At 38.7% G+C, this 15,757-nt stretch overlaps 1 protein-coding gene and 1 pseudogene across 2 annotated transcripts in view; one reads left to right on the forward strand and one right to left on the reverse strand.

Annotated features, from left to right (window-relative positions):
* The window catches only part of FAT3 (FAT atypical cadherin 3), a 670,902-nt gene that overhangs the window by 173,722 nt on the left and 481,423 nt on the right, over window positions 1–15,757 (reverse strand). The window lies entirely within an intron of this gene.
* LOC119466931 lies at window positions 3,926–4,010 on the forward strand (annotated as a pseudogene).

The raw sequence follows: 15,757 nt of genomic DNA on the forward strand, positions 1-15,757 counted from the left end.
CATAGCTTCTCTCTCAAACCACATCTGCCTTTCAACCTAGGGACCACCATGCTTTTATTTACCTAAGCTTATAGCGCTGTGGGCTCCACCCTCTCTATCTCATACTGATAGTTCTTCTCAAAAGACTCTTGTCCATCTCTTTATGTATGTTTCAATTGTTCTCTCCTAGACCTGGATCCTACAGTTTGATAACAAAGTCACAATCTCATATCTGGTATTCAAGCCTTAAGTCTATTCCTCATCTAGGACATTGTACACGTATTGCTAAAACAATCTATCGTTTTGTAGATAAGAGACCACCAAGACTACCAAATTCCTTCACAGTGTTGCTTCATATTACCTATTCAAATTGATTTCCTAAACTTTCATGTACAAGTCTTCTGCTAGAAACACCAGAATGTGCCCGGTTCACTTGAGTCTTCCCCCAAACCTTCCAGAATGCAGAATTGGTTTATTTATATATTAAGTGGGTTACTGAGCTTGTTTCTTCCAGTGGCTCCCAAGTTGCATCCACACTCTCTAATAAGGCACACATAGCCTGCTGATATCCAGCCTTGTGCCTCAGTCTTTACTACCCTTGTGTCCCACTGTCCCTGTCGCCCCTATTCCACGCCTTTCCTCTCTAGGCTCTAGTCAGCTACTTACCCCTCAGTAAGCCGGCTGTTCCTACGCCTGGAACACTCCGTGCGGTGAATTTTCTTCCTGGGTCTAACTTCCAATTTTTTTTAACATATAACTCAGTGGTTATCCCTCAGGGAAGCTGTCTTTCATCATCTTTCCACCCTGCAAGTCAAGCACACCTGCTCTGTGATCTCTCCCAAAGCACTTATCAAACTGTCCCTTAGAAGACAGGGGTGGAGGTCATTTGTATTTGTATCCCCAATGCTTAACCTCTAGTGCTTAACCTATTATCTGGAAAGTAGTGGGTTCTCTATAAATGTTTGTTGAATAATTAATACGTTATTTCATTTAATTCTAGTAAAATCTCTGTGAGGTAGATATTGCCATTCCAACGTAACAAACATGGACACTGAGACATAATTTGAATTTACCCAAGGTTCTACAGCTCAGAAGCAATGGAGAAATCAGGATTCTCATGGAAAACCCATCTGATCCAGAAGCAATGTTTTTCTCTTACTCTCCACTGTTGTGAAGATGATTTGTTACAAAGAGGTTTGTTTATTGTCAGTTTTTTTTAACTTATTAAACCATTAGTACATTGAGAGTATAAGCAATATTTTATTGATCTTTGTGTTCCTAGCCACAGAGCAGGCACTCAAAAATATGCTTACTGGATTAATGAATAGGTGAGTGAGTAATGGATGAAAAAATGCCTGTTCAAATCTCATCCTACTTCCAGGGGCAGTGATTGTTATTTCACTTCTAGCAGCTTCTATGTTTGATCTTTCTATAAATAGATTCTAATAGCATTCAGCCACTCTCTGTATTATAATTAAATTATACATTGTTTTTGGTCTTGTTTGCTTCCTTGCTCCTTAAACTTTTCTGTCAATGCTACCAGTACCCAGCATAAGAAACAATTAGTAAATTGCTATGAGTAAATTAGTAAATTAAATAAGCAATATATATATCCCGATGGCAAAAATAAAACCAGTAGAAAAAGTAAAACAAAAGTTAGAAGACAGAGTAAATCTGAGGAAGGTGACAGGAAACTATAGGCAATTGGAATTTATGATCTATAACTGAACATGAAACTCTGAACAATTAAAGTCATTCATTCAACAAACATTTATTAAGCAATTTATATGTGTTCTCATTATGCTAGGTACTGGCAATATGGCACAATATAATTTATTGAGGAGACCAAAGCACTTCCTTTAAGCTACTTAAAAAAAAACCTGTTGTATTAGAGATATAAAGAGAGGATACAGATGAAGGCACAATCAACTGCAATTGTGCCCTAGGTGGGGGTCTTCTGACTGCCTTAAGGACTTTTTTTTTTCAAAAGAATGAATCTAAGGCCTTACAGAAATCATTCAGCCACCAGAGAGTAGGACACTATCATTATCCTAGACTTGAGATGATATGAAATCTATTTGCTATGCATAGGTCACCAAGAAAAACTGAGGATGGAACCTGGATCACCGGAATGATGCTGCCACTCCTCGTTTAAGTGCAAATTTTATAAAGTCTGTATCTCTGTGGTCCTCAGGGGAGCTGAACATCTTTAAGATGGAACTGAAAGATGGGTGCTGTTGATCTAGGTCAGAGTTTCTCAACAAGGGCAGTATTGAACATTTAGGGTCACATAATTTTGATTGTGGGAGCTGTCCTGTGCACTGTAGGATGGCTGACAGCACACTTGCCTCTACCGACTAGGTACCTGCTCTCTGCTATTCTGACAACCAAACACTGTCTCCAGACATTTCCAAATGTCCCCTGGGGGTAAAACCGGCACCTGTAATGAACAAATGATTTATTCAAGGCTTCAAAAATATTACAGGTTTGAGAGCAACTGGAAAGTAAAACATCAATGAATTTCCTTATATACATTCCCATATTCGATGGCAAAATGCCGAGTTTTAGAAAGAGGATAAAGCATTGGACTGAAGGACATTCTAATGGCACCATAAATATTGTAAAAGATTTTGCTTCAACAAATGCAAGTTGGTAGGTGAGGGGGTGGGTGATAGGGAAGACAACTCAAAATCATTCATAATCAAGGGTCAGCTATCATGGAAAGGACCTGTTCTGCTCATTTTAAAGAAACTGCGTTAGCTCTTAGGCATAAGAAGACCTATGATGAAGGCAGGAGGATGAAAAAATATTTTTAAAAACTACACAATTAAAAATAGTCATATTTGAGATGTGAAAGGAATATTCTCAAGACGTAAATGGGCATTTCTCAGAAATTACTAGAAATAACAGATTGTGGAACTAAGCAGAATTTTTACACATGTTAAAAACACATTAATAAACAGGTTTGAAAATTTCTAGGAATCCCACATGGAGACTAGGGTTGGATGAGCAAAATTGTCTTTTTGCACAAATTCAAAAGCAGGCAAACATATATTTGATAACCAGTATCATCAACTTCACAGTAACTTAAATTCTGTATAAACCAATAGACTTGGAGTCAAGACAAAAAGAACTATGGTTCTGTTCCTTTCCTTGCTCCATCGGCCTGGGGACTGGATCCCTCTAAAGCTCACATCCTCACCTTCCAAAAGGACAAATAGTGTCAACCTCATGGAGCTGCAAATGTGATAATGTAATGTACATAAAAGTAATTGCAAACTTTAAAACTCAGAGTTTACATATCAAAATTTTGATATGTTAATTTTTTTGAGACAGGATCTCACTCTTGTCACCCAGACTGAATGAAGTATAGTGATGGAATCATGGCTCACTGCAGCCTTGAATTCCTGGGTTCAAGGGATCCTGCCCCATCAGCCGTCTGAGTAGCAAGGACTACAGGTGTGAGCCACTATAACTGGCTACTTTTAAAAACTTTTTTATAGAGATGGGGGGTCTCACCATGTTGCCGAGGGTGGTCTCAAACTCTTGGACTAAAGTGATTCTCCCACCTCAGTCTCCCAAAAGGCTGGGATTACAGATGTATTCTACCTGGCCCAAATACATTAACTTCAACCAATTTTTATATATGTTGTATATGTTTAATGTAGGAAAATCATGAAAACAGGAAAATAAAATATTTTTAAAAATCACTTATGATTGCATTACTCAGAGATAACCACTAGACTCTCATAGATCCTGAGCATGGAATTTATTAAGAATTCTAGAGTAGTCTAGTAGTCTTAAGAGTATTCAGATTAAATGGATGTCTAAAAATGGTTTTTAAATTAGATTTTAACTTAATTTTTTAAAGTAGTATGACCATCTGATCTTTCCATTCACTACCATTATCATCTTACTGTTTTCTGTTTTACAGTTTCGGTCTGGGATCCTTTTGTAGTTCCTAAGTGTGATAACTGGGTTTTCACATACATGAGAGATTGTCTCCCTCAAATCCCATTACCCAACTGATGTGAAATAATAATCATAAAATTTCAGCGCATTTTCTTGCACGTAGCCATACCAATAGTAACAATGACATTTATCGAGTGTTCTGCATTTGTCAGTCTGTTTGCAACCACGCAACTGAGAAAGCAGTGCTGGCACCTTGTCCTCTACCACAAGGATCAAGTGCACCAGAAGCAGAGTCAGGGAAAAAAACAACTTGATATGTGGAAACAAACAAATAGAACAGAACACTCTGCCTTTAGGATAAGCAAAGTTTTGGAACCCTTTCTGCGGATTGTGATTCTCAATGGTAACAATGTAACCCCTGTGTAGTGAGCTGAATGATGGCCCCAAAGATATCAAATCCTAATTTCTGGAACCTGTAAATGTCACCAAATTTGAAAAAAGGGTCTTTGCAAATGCAGTTAAGAATCTTGAGATGAGGAGATCATCCTGAATTAACCTGGTGGGCCATAGATGACATCACTAATGTCCTTGTAAAAGAGACACAGGGAGATGAGGTTACACTCGGAAGAGGAAGAAAAAGAGATTAGAGGGATATGGCCACAAGTCAGGGATGCTGACAGCCACCTGAACCTGGAAGAAGCAGGATTCTTTCCCCAGAGCCTCTGGAGGGAGCCTGGCCCTGCTGACACCTTCATTTCAGCCCAGTGAAGCACAAAGCAGTAAGTGTCTCTTGGAACTATTGACTGTTTTTCTTTAAACAAAGCTATTTACATAACATTTAGATACATCCTAATCACATGGCACACATAGTTTCCTCTCCTGTCTTTCATTTAACTTTTTTAAACAAAGGCACACTGCCTGTGAGGTAGCCCTGCTCCACAAGGAGCAGTTAAAAAAAACAAAAAACAAAACAAAAAAAACAAAAAACCAGAAAACAAACTCAAACTATTTAGAACTCCTCTTCATAATATGGATAATTCATTTTCTAGTATTAGTTAAGGTAAAACATTGATGATTCCAAAAACAGTCTCTGAGACTCTATAGATATCTCATGAAGGTGGTATCTGGGATGAGAAGCTCTAGACCACCATAGCAATGTAAAACCACTCCCTGAGGGGAACATCACACAAGGGGGCCTGTTGGAGGGTTGGGGGGGGGCTAGGGGACGGATAGCAGGGGGTGGGGGGATTGGAGAGGGATAACATTAGGAGAAATACCTAATATAGGTGATGGGGTGATGGATGCAGCAAACCACTATGGCATGTGTATACCTATGTAACAATCCTGCACGATCTGCACATGTACCCCAGAACTTAAAGTACATATACATATGTATATGTGTGTGTGTGTGTGTATATATATATATATATATATATATATATATATATACACACACACCAATCCCTGGGAGGTATCAGAGACCCAGTTGTTCAGTACACCTGTGCAGAGATATGGGAGTGCCGCCACCACTGGCCAGCATGCTCTCTCAAAGGGTGGAGAACCCTGAGAAGAACAGCCAGCAACAGAGAAAGTGTAAGAATAAAAAGAAGCCAAGGAAAAGGAAATGGGGAGGCCAGCCTTACTGGCAGCATGGCGAATGGCAACAGGGGCCGCAAGCTGCAGCCTGAGAGAAGACTGGAGCCTGCAGGCAAGCTGTGAGAGAGAAGCACATGGGAACTGCAGGATGTCACTTTAAAGACAAAGATCATCTCTAAGGCGTGTGAGGAAAACATAAAGGACCCTGCACTCGATGAACGCTGGAGACATTAAAGAATGCCAGCCACTGCTCCTTAGGCAGTGCATGCTGCCTGTGGCCTCTGTGGGTTCTGCAGCCCAACCATGCCACCCACACCTGACTGATGATGATGCTTGGCACTGGTCCTCCTGTCTGCTTCGGCAGGCAAGACTGTATTTTCTATTTTATAAAATATTTAATAGAAACTAATTAAAAATAAAACATTCTCTACCAGGTCTTCCTCTCACTTTCATTTCATACCATGTTTTTTTTTTTTAAGCATTTATTACAGATTTATTACAGTTTGAGCTAAATTATTATGTCACTTTTACTTAATGTCTGTCTTCCCTGACAGGCTGTATCTTCCATGAGTCCACAGGCAATGTCTGTCTCAACCACCATGAATACTCAATCTCCTAACCAGTGACTTTTGGTACTTGAAATATTTCTAAAAATAAGTTTTTGATTATCCAGTTTGCTCTCTGAGGGCACTAGGTATCAGAAAGAAGCCAAATTGCTAAGAATCAATATATTGAAATAAACAATATGTAAAACAACCAGTTTGCCAGAAGCCAATTTGCCAAAAATCAATGTGCTAAATTTACCAAAACATTGTTTTCTTGTAGCTGTTTATGAAGTTAATAGCAATTCATAGTAGATTGAGTAGTTTTAAAAGCTTTTGAATATTTTAGGGAAGCTTTAGATGATAATTTTTTCATTTTGTCATAAGAGCAGTATTTTAGTAAATGTTCATTTTGTTGAGATTTAAGAATTCTAGGGAGATTTAGACTTCTGTTGAATAGATTTAACATTAAGGTAAATGTGATAGTGTCCTGTTCTCTTGAGTAATCCCAACCTTATTTCCTTTCCACTGCTTTGGACAGTTTTCGCTTTTCATGTTGAATATGTCGGCCCACTGCTACTGAGTTGACAAATCCCACTTATTACATGTCCTAGATAGTAGATAATAACAAATTAGCTTAGCAATTAAAATAGGATGATTTTGGCCATTTCAGATTTCTTTAGCTGTTTTAAAGGTAATTTTCTATTATTTTTGAGATTAACCATTCTTTAACTTTCAACCAGAGTGACTTAGCCATAATCTGGTGCTTCTGGCAACAAGTTAAATTTTATCACATCACGTGTGAAGGGGTTGTTTCAGGCATCTGAGTATCTTTCCATCCTCTGAATGTCATTTAAAATATTCTGAATTTTAGGCATTTTATCACTCTTTTACTAACCGATCAAAGAGCATATCAGCTTAATATTTGTATTTCTAAAACTTAGTAGCACAATTTCACTATTTCCCATCGATATGGTTGTTCTATATCTTTCTTCAGCAAATTCATATCTATGATGAATACATGAGATACCTGAAATTGCAATTGTTGACTATAAATATGCTTTTCTGATTAAACTTATGATAAAACAATTAAACCACTTATGCCCATATTTTTCAAGAAATTGACTATTCCTTGAAATGCTTCTATAAATATAGAGAAGGAAAACTCTGCAGAACTTTCTAGAAATTGTCACAGTTATTAAAACAATTCCATCCTATAGTTGATCTTTTAGTAAAGTCTTTTAATTTTATATTTTTATGGTATATAATAGATGTACTTGTTTTCAGGGGACGTGTCCTTATTTAATATATTATTTGTAAGGATTGAATCAGTGTAATTGGAATATCCATCACATTAAATAATTATTTTTTCCTTAGAAAATTTGATGAAGCGACTTAGACGTTTAGAAAGCAACATTATTTTAGTAATCGATTAAACATGTTTTTAATTTATAAATTTTAAAAAATTTAAATAAACAAACTCTCTACATGTAGAGGGGTAATGGAGACATGGAAAGTCTCTCTAGTATGGCACCCTGACAAGGCTTTTACAATTATTTCACTCTTGATTCAATAGGAAAGGAGTCTCTATATAAAGAGGATTATAGCAGAGAAAGGGATGTCTAATTCAAAGGAAAATAGAACCGCACTTTATCAGTTGATGTGAGTATGCTTCTAAGAAGCTTGCCTAGGACTTTTATAAATCTCAACTGTAACTGAAGCAACAGCTTATAGAGAGAAAATTGTAATTTAAGGTGTCTTTTAAGGTGCTAGACTTCCATATCCACAGAATCGGTTAAAAAAAAAACAAACTTCCTAAGTAACAAGATCCTTTTTTTTTCTTATATTAGGTAATTGAAAGTGCGAATTTAATTGATACCACCATGCTGCGAGCTGTGTTTATAGAAAGCAGATGCCTAGGGATAGGAAAAGTCACACTGAACAGTACACTTTGATTAGGTAGTTGGGAGATGGATTTTTCTGTCTGAGACCTAAGCTTAAACTTGAAGATTTTCACAGTTGAACTGTCACAATTTTTAATGGCTGTGGGCAAAAGTCTTAGGTTCTGATGTGATTCATGTCAATATCAGCGGAGCTGGGAGTGCTTTTCCTGGCTGGCCCTCAGCCTTCAGTACCCCATATTTAAGAAGGGGCCCATTTCTTAGGAACAACTGGCAGTGGGATAATGATCTCACAGTTTTATCAAGTTTGTGAGATCATAGTTGGTGATTTCTCACTACCTGGTGCTGACTTTCCTTCTGGTGGGTGGCTTAACAGACATGGTAACTTTTATAAATTTCTTTTCCAACATTAGTCAATTGGATTTAGTTTTTTTTTTTTTTTTTTTTTTTTTCCTCTTTTTTTTTTTGGTTTTTTTTTTTTGTATTCAGGCGAATGTTTTGGTTTACTCCTGAACTTTTCCTATCGCTGTGAGAGAAGTTATAGCTGGCAAATGACCAGAATTAAAATAGATATCCTAATATAGTTGCTTCTCAATTACTCAATGTGAACTAACCACATCACTGTAATTTTATTCCCATTTTGTGGTCTCCTGCTCCTCTGGCTTTGGACCCATTTAAAGGCGTGTACTTGAGGAAAACAAAACAATCTTTATGCTAGGTAAATCTCTGACAAAAGTTTGAAGGAAAATTCAAACAGTTTTACCAAGAGCTGCATTACTCCTGCCCACTTCTAGTAGGGATAATTAATTCAACATTTAATACAAATGAATACTGTGACGTATTTAACATACCCAAATCATATTCATCATGAGACTTACTTTACTTAAATGGAAGGGGTAAATTGGATAGCACCAAAGCAAATTTAGCTAGATTACTGTAGCACTGAAGTGACTTGGAGGTCTAGAATACAGCATTATTTTAGAAATTGATTGACTATGAAATTGACTCTAAAAATGTCCACCAAATTTTGCAGCTCCTTTTATCAATGGGTGAATTCTATTTCCCTATCCTCTGAATCTGGGGTGGCTTAGTAACTTGCTTTGACTAGTAAAATACAGTCTAAGTGACGTGGTGTAAGTCCAGAACCCGAACCTCAAGAAGCTTTGCAGTTTCTGTACTTGCAGTACTTGGAAACCTGAAACAATTATATGGCCAACCTAAAGGATGAGGGGCCACATGGAGGAGAACCAAATGCCTCAAAGATAGCCTGCCAACTGCCAAACATGTGAGTGAGTCTATTCTAGATCATCAATAAGCCCTGTCACCAGTTCACCACAATTTCTTGAAAAATCCCTGCAGAGATCAGCTGAGTCAGTTTAGAGAACAACAACAACCCTTCGGCAACCCACTGACAACATTGTGAGCTAAATAAAATGGTGTTGTTTTAAGCCACTGTGTTTTGTTAAACAGACTGGTAGTAAGTAATACAGTTGTGTTTTGTATTTTATACCTTTGACTCTCCAAGAGCAGCCTCTATCATAATGGAACTCAGTAAATACCTAATGATTGGTGATATGGTTTGGCTGTGTCCCCACCCATTTCTCATCTTGAATTCCCACGTAGTGTGGGAGGGACCCTGCGGGAGGTAGTTGAATCAAGGGGGCAGGCCTTTCCCGAGCTGTTCTTGTGGTTGTGAATATATCTCACAGGATCTGATGATTTTAAAAAGGGGAGTTTCCTTGCACAAGCTCTATTCTCTTGTCTGCCACCATGTAAGATGTGCCTTTCACCTTTTGCTATGATAGTGAGGCGTCCCCATCCACATGGAACTGTAAGTCCAATAAACCTCTTTCTTTTGTAATTGCCCAGTTTCTAGCATGTCTTTATCAGCAGTGTGAAAATGGACTAATACAGTAAATTGGTACAGAGATTGCAGCCCTGCTGAAAAGATACGTGAAAATGTGGAAGTGACTTTGGAACTGGATAACAGGCAGAAGTTGAAACAGTTTGGAGGTCTCAGAAGAAGACAGGAAAATGTGGGAAAGTTTGTAACTTCCTAGAGACTTGTTGAATGGCTTTGACCAAAATGCTGATAATGATATGAAATCCAGGCTGAGATGGTCTAAGATGGAGATGAGAAACTTGTTGGGAACTGGAGCAAAGTTGACTCTTGTTATATTTTAGCAGACTCTGGTGGGATTTTGCCCCTGCCCTAGAGATTTGTGGAGCTTTGAACTTGAGAGAGATGATTTAGGATCTCTGGTGGAAGAAATTACTAAGCAGCAAAGCATTCAAGAGGTGACTTGGGTGCTGTTAAAAGACATACAGTTTTTTTTTTTTTTTTGAGACAGTCTCACTAGAGTGCAGTGGTGTAATCTCAACTCACTACAACCTTTGCCTGCCAGTTTCAAGCAATTCAAGACTCTCAAGTAGCTAGGGCTACAGGCACATGCCACCACACCCAGCTAATCTTCTGTATTTTTAGTAGAGATGGGGTTTCACCATGCTGGCCAGGCTGGTCTCGAACTCCTGACCTTGTAATCTGCCTGCCTTAGCCTCCCAAAGTGTTGGAATTACAGGCATGAGCCACCACACTTGGCCCCAGGCATTCAGTTTTATAAGGGAAACAGCATAAAAGTTTGGAAAATTTGCAGCCTGACAATGCAATAGAAAAGAAAATTCCATTTTCTGAGGAGAAATTCAAGCCGGCTGCAGAAATTTGCATAAGTAAACAGAAGCCGAATGTTAATCCCCAAGGTAATGGGGAAAATGTCTCCAGGGTATGTCAGAGGTCTTCAAGGCAGCCCCTCCCATCACAAGCCCAGAGACCTAGAAGGAAAAGGTGGTTTTGTAGGCCAGGCCCAGGGTACCCATGCTGTGTGCAGCCTAGGGACTTGGTGTCCTCCATCCCTGCTGCTCCAGTCATGGCTAAAAGCTCCAACATAGAGCTCAGGCCATAGCTTCAGAGGGTTCAAGCTCCAAGCCTTAGCAGCTTCCACGTGGTACTGAACCTATGAGTGCACAGAAGTCAATAATTGAGGTTTGGGAACATCCACCTAGATTTCATAAGTTGTATAAAAATGCCTGGATGTCCAAGCAGAAGTTTGCTGCGTGTGAGATCTCATGGAAAACTTCTGTTAGGGCTGTGCAGAAGGGAAATGTGTGGTCGGAGCCCCCACACAGAGTCCCCACTTGGGCACCACCTAGTGGAGCTATGAGAAGAGGGCCACTGTTCTGGTAGATCACTGGCAGCGCTCAATATCACCTGGAAAAGCTGCAGACACTCAATGCCAAGCCATGAAAACAGCCTGGAGAGAGGCTGTATGCTGCAAAGCCACAGAGGCAGAGCTGCCCAGGGCCATGGGAGCCCACCTCTTACATCAGGGTGACCTGGATGTGAGACATGGAGTCAAGGAAGATCATTCTGGAGCTTTAAGATTTGACTGCCCTGCTAGATTCTGGACTTGCATGGGACCTGTAGCCCCTTTGTTTTGTTCAATTTCTCCCATTTGGAATGACTGTGTTTACCCAATTTTTATACCCCCATTGTATCTAGAAAGTAACCAACTTGTTTTTGACTTTACAGGCTCATAGGCTGAAGGGACTTGCCTTGTCTCAGACGAGACTTTGGACTGTGGACTTTTGAGTTAATGCTGAAATGAGTTAAGAAATAGGGGACCGTTGGGAATGCATGACTGGTTTTTAAATGTGAGGACATGAGATTTGGGAGGAGCCAGGGGTAAAATGACATAGTTTGGCTGTGTCCCAACCCAAATCTCATATTGAATTCCTACATGTTGTGGGAGGGACCCAGTGGGAGGTACTTGAATCATGGAGATAGGTTTTTCCTACGGTGTTCTCATGATAGTGAATAAGTCTCATGGGATCTGACGGTTTTAAAAAGGGGAGTTTCCCTGCACAAGCTCTCTTCTCTTGTCTGCTGCAACACAAGATGTGCCTTTCACCTTCTGCCATGACTGTGAGCTCTTCCCAGCCACGTGGAACTGTGAGTCCAATAAACTTCTTTTTTCATAAATAGCCCAGTCTTGGGTATGCCTTTATCAGCAGCATAAAAAGGGACTCATACAGTTGGCATGGGCATCAAGAATATAACATTTATATCTCATAAGACGCAGCCATAGCCACAGACAAGATTTGACTTTTAGAAAAATTCCTTAGGCAGTTGAGGTTTGTGCCTTTAATATAGCAATTGCAATTTGTTTCTACTGAGCATTTATTAGAATCATTGCTGTCTCTATAAGTGTATGTAAATTAATCCACTGTTTCATTGCTTCACCAGGACAGAGCTGTTTTAAAAACTTAGCTTTACTGAGATATAATTTATATACCATAAAGTTCACCTGTTTAATGTGTACAATTAAATTGTTTTTAGTATATTTACAGAGTTGGGCAATCACCATCATAGTCAAATTTTAGAATATTTTCTTTTTTTTTTTATTAGAGTCTCACTTTGTCACCAGGCTGGAGTACAGCGGCACAATCTCTGTTCACTGCAACCTCCACCTCCCAGGTTCAAGCTTTTCACTTCATTTTTTTTCTATTACTAATAGCTAATAAGGCCCTTTAACCTTTCATTTAATTTTATAATAACCTATTTATTGCATTATCCTGATTTGTCATATTGTAACACAGGCAGTGTGCTTTGTTACTACAAACTCGGGTTGGGGGACAACACACACTGGGCACCTGTTGTGGAGGCGGGGGGAGGGAAAGCATCAGGAAGAATATCCGATGATGCTGGGCTTAATACCTGGGTGATGGGATGATCTGTGCAGTAACCACCATGGCACATGTTTACCTATGTAACATCCTACACATGGACCTCTGAACTTAAAAGTTGAAAAACAAACAAACAAAAAAAACTCATGCTGTAACATTTGGAATCCTGGACTATCACACAAAAATCCTAAAGGAATAAAAAACACTGCATTCAAATATTATTTAGATTAAGGAACCGTATTTCATGTGTTTTGAATCTGAAGCATTGGTATAGTTTAATAATAATTCATTTTTAAAAATAAAACAAGCAAATTTAGATGGCTACATTCAAATTGCTATTAGAAAGGAAGAAGAAGAGTTAAATTCCAGAAGCTGCATTATGAAATCTGGAAAAAAGGATGAGGAAAAGGATAAATGAAAACAGTTGAAGATACGTGGCACACTTCTAAAAGTGTTAGAAAACACTTTTCACCACTCTTTAGTCCAATGTGGAATACTGTCAAAAGTCCTTCACCAAATGCTTCACAGTTCACTATGTTAAGACATGTTTTTCAACGAAAGCCTATCTCTAACTGTATGACAAAAATGGCAGGAAAATAGATTCATTTTATAGAAAATAACTATGTAGCTCTCTTTCTGTGTACCCTAAAGAAAAGTTTAACCAAATTATATTTTTAAAGCATTTTAAGTTATAGACTAAAACAATGGTATTAGCAATGACTTCTTGTTTCATTTTTAGTGTATCAAGCTCTAGGTAAAAAAAGAGAATCAATCCCAGAGATTCAAAGATATTAAAGTGCTCGTGAAGATCAATTGGTAATTATTCCATAGCAGTGTTCAAAGCCTCAGGGTTAGGCACCATGTTAAGAAGAAAATACAGATGAAAATCAACCTCTTATTCTACGTATAAAAGATCCTCCAGGATATCTCTGGAAAGTAGATGTATTTCAAATTGTAGAGCCCTATATCCTATGAGTTTTGGTCATAAATGACATTAATCATGCCCCTACCCCTGTGGTATGAAAAAAAGTCCAGGAAGTTTAATGTGACAAACTTCTTGATCCCTTAAAATGTGCTACAGAAGACATAAAGGTAAAGAACACACAACTTCGGATGGAGCAGCAAGACAGTATTACTTCTTGCTTTTTCCTAAGCACCAGGTTTCCCTTAAACAGGGGAAGGGCAATAGAACATAGTCTTACTTGGATCTTTTCCATTGTGTCTCAGAAGTAAGTGTCCATAGATTAACTACTAATACCATATCTACTTCCAAAGAAAGTTTGAGGAGACTTACAGGAAAGAATACACACATACTCTCAAACACACAGACACACACACACACACACACACACACACACACACACACACACAGACACAGAGTTGGTTCTCCTGCATCCATGGCTTCTGTGTCCAAGATTCAGCCAATCTTGGATAGAAAATACTTGGAAAAGAACAAAGCATCTGTACCGAACATGTATGTTCAGACCATTTTTTCCTGTCCTTGTTTCCTAAGCAATACAGTATAAAAACTTTTTACATCCTTTTTTCACTGTATTTGGTATTACCAGTAATCTACAGATTACTTAAAGAAACAGGTGGATGTTCATAGGTTATATGCAAATATTACATCACTTATGTAAGGGACTTAAGCATCCATGGATTTTGGTATCCGAGGGGATTCTGGAACCAATCATCCACAGATATTGAGGGGCGACTATACATAAAAAATTAAAAGAAAGGTAAAAGACAAGAACTGGAAGATAATAATGTGAGAAAATCTAGGATACGGGAAGCTACTACAGTTTAAAGTAACGGTTCCTTCTGTAAGTTGGCTGAACTTCTCATCTCATAGAGGAGGATATGCTTTCAGGCACAGCTCTAAAGTCTCAGATGCCTGCTGCATGGTCTGTCCTAGGAAACAGTGACTAAAATAGACAGCCATGCTCTGAGCAGCATTTTTACAAAATATTCAGAGATAGGTGTATACAGCTGTGTAGTACAGCTTCAATGAAATCATGACCTAATACTGTAAAAATATTTCCATGGAAAGTTGGAGAAAGCCAATCCAGGTACGTGGTGTTCTGGCAACTGGACTTGATACGAGGATATAGCTCAACGCATAGAGAAGAACCAAAGGCTAACATTTCTTACCCATTTCTTTAGAGGTATCAACTGTTAGGAGATGCAGAGAAGGTCATTCAAATTTTAGATTATTAGGAGACTTGCAGTGCAATCATTCTTTAATGAGACTGTAAGCATTAGGATTGTATACAGCAAAACTAATGTTCTCTTGTAGAAATTCATTCATATACATTTACTGAGCACTTGGTATGCACCAAACACTAATCTAGAAGCCAGAGATTTCGAAGAGAATAATGTAGGCTTGGTTTCAGTCATTACTGAGCTTATAATCTGTAGAGGATGGAGAAGGTGGTGAAATAAACATAAATATTTTAAAATAATTTCAAATGCTACATACCAGGAAGACATTAGTAATAAATAATAATAAGATTGATGCCATTTTTCATTTTGACTGCTGACAGCCTTCCACCCCACCACAATCCCGACCCTGTCTGTTCCACATGTGGGCACACTAAGAAATCCCAGGTACTCCCTCCTTTGGTGCTAGCAGGAAGTTCACACCATGTGTGAGCCCTGGCTTAAGCACAGGAACTCTTACCCAGTCCTACCTGCAACCAACATATAACCCCAAGCTAGTTTCCATTTCCTACTTTCAGAAGCCATTTGTGGACTAGCTTGGGACCCCACCTTGCTCTCTACAGAAAGCTCATATGCAAGTAATAAACCTTTATATACACTTTTGGTGTGTGTGACATCACAGTCTTGACTTTCCTACCAAAGTTCAGTTCGAGGGTCTATCTTGCCACCAGGGAGTAACCACATCATGAAAACTGGTCAATGTCTCAGGAAGGCACAATAAGAGGAGAAACCAGGTCTCCTGGGGCTGAGCTTCTGAAAGTGCAGTGTCACTTCTACTACTTCCTACTGGTCACAGCAAGTCACTAAGCCAGCCCAGACACAAGGGGGCATAGAAATAGCCTCCAGCTCTTGAAAGAAAGAGCTGCA

The sequence above is a fragment of the Cebus imitator genome, unplaced genomic scaffold (genome assembly GCF_001604975.1).
Source record: "Cebus imitator isolate Cc_AM_T3 unplaced genomic scaffold, Cebus_imitator-1.0 Scaffold241, whole genome shotgun sequence".
Taxonomy (NCBI): Eukaryota; Metazoa; Chordata; class Mammalia; order Primates; family Cebidae; genus Cebus; species Cebus imitator.